Source organism: Stegodyphus dumicola, chromosome 8, assembly GCF_044657685.1.
Source record: "Stegodyphus dumicola isolate Sdum_Otavi_A_Nest chromosome 8, ASM4465768v1".
Lineage (NCBI taxonomy): Eukaryota > Metazoa > Arthropoda > Arachnida > Araneae > Eresidae > Stegodyphus > Stegodyphus dumicola.
The window spans coordinates 41,754,072-41,760,083 of record NC_140775.1 but is presented as its reverse complement, the minus strand read 5'-3'; positions in this window follow the sequence as shown (position 1 = coordinate 41,760,083).

Sequence of the window (6,012 nt, the reverse complement as noted above, 5' to 3'; positions counted from 1 at the left end):
TTACAACTACTCATTATATACTGCAAGCCATTAAAATTGCTACACCATGAAGGAAGTAGACAACAAACTTAAAATTTGCATGAAAGAACACGCTTGGATGGAACATGCAAATGTTTATCACTTTATTATCTTCACGTAACAAACAAAGTAATGACACCTCATTATGCTCAAAGCAGTACAAAAAGACAAACTGAAATGCTGATTTCTCATTTGGAAATTGTGCTATACCTGATGCAAAAATAAACTTAACCAGCATATTTTAAAATTTGATCATGAGAGAATTGCAAATTATTGTACTGCATAATGGCTGTTCATGCTTCTTGAGAGTCCATGACTTATGAGAACTTTACATCAGTGGATGTAGGAGGATCACACAGGCATCCACTCACAGGAGGACAATTTCACTGGCACCTTTTTACTGTACACGAGATATCATACAGCTTGTTTGCATCACTGTTAGAGAGCATACAGCCACATCATATATCCTTAGAAAAGTGGGTGTGTTGCATTGCATCCAGTATCTGACGAGCCAAAACATTATGGCCATTCTCACATTTTTCAAAGAACTCTTCAGAATGATGTGGAAGGCAGTGATTGAGAATAGTATTTAACTGCTGCTGGAGAAGGTAAGGAATCATTCTTGCACTTACTTTTGTGAGTGGTAAGAGTGGCTGCTGATGTAAGCGAATTTGATAGAGAGCAGATTGTAATGGCTCGAAGAATCGAAACGAGTATCTCCAAAACTGCACGGCTAATAGGTTTTTCACAATCTACTGTTGTTAGTATTTATGCAAAGTGGATAAATGGTGGTGAAATTAGCAGTAGATGCCAAGGTGTCATGAAAGATGACGTTGGAGACTTTCCCGCTTGATATAACAAATCGGCGCCAGACAGAGCCTCAGCCAATAGCCCAGTACAATGCAGCTCCAAATGCAAGTGTTTTGAAACACACATTTCAGCGGACACTGTTGGATATGGAACTGCTCAGCAGACTCGTGTGTGTGTCTCTGTTTACCAAGAATCATTGTCAATTAAGCCTACAGTGGGCCGTGAACATCGAGACTGGACCATGGGTGAGTGGAAGACAGTTGCCAGGTCAGATGAAACGCGATTTATCATTCATCACGTCGATGGTCGTGTCAGGGTGTTCCGTCTTCCAGGCGAACAGTTGCTCCCCTCTCCCCGTACAGCAGGTCATACACAGCCTGGTGGTGGAGGCTATGGGACCCTTAGTTGTGGTAGAACAGACCAGGAAAGCTGTGGACTATCTGAGCATAACTGCAGGTCAGCTGCACCCTTACATGACATCTGTTTTTCCAACTAGAATTGGAATCTTTCAGCAGAAGAACGCCCCATGTCACAAGGCTCGAATCCTGTTGGAGCGGTTCGAGGAGCATAAGGATGAATTCCAAATGATGTCCTAGCCACCAGACTCGACTTATCTTAACCCAGTAGAGCACATTTGGAATGTCATGGAATGGCAGCTCAGAGCTCAAACACCACCATGTAGAAATATTTCGACTTTGCGTGACCACTTCTTAGACATTTGGTAATGTCTCCAGTCATCTACCAAGGACTTGTGGCATCCATGCCAAGGCGAACTGCAGCTGTTTTGCAGGTCAAAGGTCACGTAGGTGGTTATAATGTTTTGGCTGTTCTGTGTATAATACAGCTGTGCCTGCAGTGCCACAGATTATTAGCAAGACAACCAGTGCTTTGACTTCTCTTAATGCTTGGTATCAGGGCATGCATCTCTAGATGTACAGGAATCAGTGCATACAATTGTATGTTCAGTCACACATATGTGTTAACTTCCTTTTGTAGTTAAATTAATCATAAAATGGTTGTAAAAGGCAAACATTTATTTAAAGATAAATCTTAATAACCTACACGTAACGTATTCGTAAACGTACATAACATAACAAATGTACTTACTGCATCGTACCATTAAACATTTCAAGCGTACATCATCTGAATATCTTTTTTAAAATTATAAAATAGAAGGATATCCAGAAATTAGCTGTTGCCATTTTCTCAATAGATATTTTGTCTAATAACAATTAAATAATTTACAATCTTGCTTACACATGTGTATGTCATTGATCTAACATTCTCTTTTCTAAAGAATACTGCTTTTACTTAATGTTATAACCTGTTATTAACCTATGCCGGATCTTTCATAAATTGAAAACGTCTGGTCAATGATTACAAAGAGACTGGCATGACAATACACAACAGTCAATGTAACAAACTCTGGATTATAATGGAAGGTGCATGGATTAACATCCAAAATCTGCCTACAGTTGTACAACAGCTGCTTTTGTTGCCAGAGGCAAATTCTCAAGATACTAATTTATGCATGTTATGTACCTCAATTGGGACTTGAAATTGTAATCATTTCATTTTTTCGTTATAATGCATTCTTAAATAAAAATTATTTTGGTAAATGCTTTATTTCGTGGTATATATCGATTTTAATGGCTAGCAGTATAGAAAGAGCGTCTTTAACATAAAGTATAGACTCAGCACTGTTCGATGAAATTTCTGTGATATACAGCTTGGTAGTCGTCGGCTCAGGCAAACTCGAAATGTTCGCGTTTAATCGCTAACCCAGTGTAAGTGATTGATGATTTTCTATTCTTTGAATGTTTCGAATAAGTAGGAGAACAAAAATATCAGAATAAAAGTCCACGCGTAAAGAGTCTATAGCATGGGAGAACACTATGAAATGAGTCCGAGAGACACAACGCTTGCAGTGCATGGCGAAGGTGAGTGTGCAGTCGAGGCAGGAAGCAATTACTAGCAGTAAAATAGCAATTATAGCAGTGAAAAGAAATGCCATATTACAACTAAAGCAGTCCTGATACACTCAGTACGTCAAAAAATAGTGGGTATATATACAACATATTTACATAATATTTATAATACAAATTATTTACAACTAAGAACAGACATAAGAAAAACAATACACTAAAGGATGGTACATAAGGAATAATGACACATTCAGGACTAAAGCGGCGTTCACACTGGTCCGTTGGGGCGTCAAAGCGTAAAAAAACGCTTTCCACGTACATGAGTTCACACCAGCGCGGCAACTTTCGCTTTAAAAGTTGTCATATGCTCGCAATAGATGGCGCTTCATATCGGAAACTTTGGGGAAAATGTGAAATTTTTGTGAGGTATTTTGACTTTTTACGATTACATTTTGTAATTAAAATGGATTTAATTTCTGCTCGATTAAAACTTATTTTACTTCTTGCTTTGTGTAAGAGAACCAGAATGAAGTGGTTTATATTAATACTAAAAAGCCCGGCGGTCATACGAAATGACCGCTGTTCTAGATATTATAAATTGTAATTAAAATTATTTGTGCAAAGGTGTCTGCTAATTCAAACTGAATTACCCAGTGCAGGCGGCGAGGACGCCCCTTTGCCCCACGGGGTTTCCCCCTTCTACTTGTTTAATTGCTTAAAGTAGAGTGCAATGAAGGGAACCACTGGCGGTACAATTCTTCAGAGCCACCGCTAGCTCAATAAATAAAGGTGATTTAAATAATAAAATGTTAATTCACATGTGAAAGATCTCTTTGTACAGAGCATTTTGTAGATCCTTCCATCATTTTTAAGCTCGCCTTGCAGAGGACCATCCATTATTTTTAATTTTATGTCCGTTCATTCACGAACTCTTGAACAGGCAACATAAAGTTGACCGTGACCAAATGCAGGCTCAGGCAAAAAAGTGCCAACACGCTTTAGCGTTTGGCCCTGAGACTTATTGGTGGTCATAGCAAAGGCAAGTTATCAGGAAATTGTCTACGTCTCAATTAAAACGGCAACCCTGTGCCGTGGCAACTTCACCCCATTGGCTAGTACTGTTATGCAAGCAATCAAAAAACTATCGGCGACAAAAAGACACTTAAGCCGCATATAATAAAGGTATTTATTTATTTCATTTTATTTGTTTTTTTATCGTTGCCGGTTGCATATTTCCGAATTCTATTATATATAGATGTTAAATTTATTTATTAAATGTTAAATGCACGTGCTCTTGTATTTTTAATTTTTCCGTCTTAGCTTTCTCATAATATTCGTCACGCGCTGCACTGCACGGGGAATAAAACAATTTACAGTTATGCAAGCAACCAATAAACTATCGGCGACAAACACTTAAGCCGCATATTATATAAGAAGATGTGAGAGATGAGATGGAAATAATTTAATTGAAGAAATGCATTTGAAAAAAAAAAAAAAAAACGAAATTTCTTTTAATTACTTTCGCATGACACCTCATCAATTCAATGAACTTCTAGCGCTCATTGAACTATTTATTCAAAAGCAGAACACTAATCATGTGGTAGAATACCATAAATGTTCTCGCATGATGTATGAACTTCTCTTAAATGCTTCATTAAATAAACTTCTCTTAATTGGTTTAAATAATGCAATAAAAAGTATATTTTGTTTAAATATATATAGGATTTACAACATTACTAAGTTAAATATAAACTTAAAAAAAGCAGTTACTTTTAAGTTAATAAACAACATAATTTTTTTTTTAAAATATTTTAGTTTCTGCCTTATGTACATATTTTTTACCTTAAATTTAACAGTAATTACTTCAATTAGTCATTCATATATTTATGAACAGCCACTATCTAAAGGTTTATTTTATAAGGTCACTTTTATCTAAAACTCATTGAAGTAACTGCATTTTATATAAACTTCTTTTTCTGCGTTAAAAATTGAGTTCCACAATTAGCAAATTTGCTAATGCTCATGCAAAAGTTTTTCAAATTAATGAAAAATTATCATCAAAATTAAACCTGTCGAAAAGTGGTCTTGCATGTTAAGAAAAACAAACATGAAGCCATTAAAATGCATAGAAGTATTCCATGAAATCAGATACATACTAGCGAGTTTCTTTTCTGTATAAATAACAGTTTTCTTAATTTTTTTAAACAAACGGTTTACTCGTCACCACTCGTTTAAAATTCAGAACTCACTATTTTTTTTAATTAGATGAAACAGCAACTTTAATATCAGTATCGCTTTTGCTAGTCCCGTGTCAGCCGATATAGAATCTGATCATAGTAGTCAGATCTTATGAATCATACCAAAGGCTTGTTGTCAAAAGAAGGATAAGCAAAGAATATGTATTGTACATAGACTTTCTTTGAATAAGGCACACAATGCCGAGCGAAAATTAGGTTTGTATGAATGAAATGAAAAATAAGTGCAAGTTTCTTGTGTCACCCGCCCCCCCCCTCCCAAAAAAATCGCGGTAGATTAAATAAAAAAAAAAAAGTATTATTCGTACTATTGGCGTAACTAGAACTCTTCGGCCCTTTTCCCAATAAATTAAATGTGCTTAAAAATAAATAAATAAATAAAATAAATTAAGGATTCCAGGAGCCAATGTTTTCATGATGATTTTTATCACATCTGGATTAATTGTTAAAAAGTAAAGCACGTTCTTAGGGAACCAGTTATAAAGTACGTAACACGAAGAAAGAATAAAAAGGAAAATAATTTCCCTTGACCAACTGGTGAAATGAAAATTTGCTTTAGTCTGGGTATTTGACGTCAGATGATTTTAATTCAGTTACTTAAGACTTTTTGTGTGAGTGCGAGAGACAGATTTTTCTCTCCTTTCACTGAGATGCATACTGATAATAAATGAATAAGTCTATATAAAAAAAGAAACATGTCCAGGTATAGCATTAAGAAAAGGAAGAAAGCGTAGATTTGCGGAGATTTTTATACAAAATCCAAGAAGTTTTACATACTAATGTTTTAAATTTTTATATAAAATCTGCGCCTATCTAAGTTTTTTCGCTTAAGTTAGCAAACTTATAAATAATTAGCTATATTATAAACGGACAGACAAGATAATTGATAAACGTACAGAAAAGCTATTGCATTAATGTATAGTACTCTGTGATTTACTCACCTTACGAACATGATTTATGCAATAATATACAAGTAATAAATAAGAACATTTATAATGTAAATG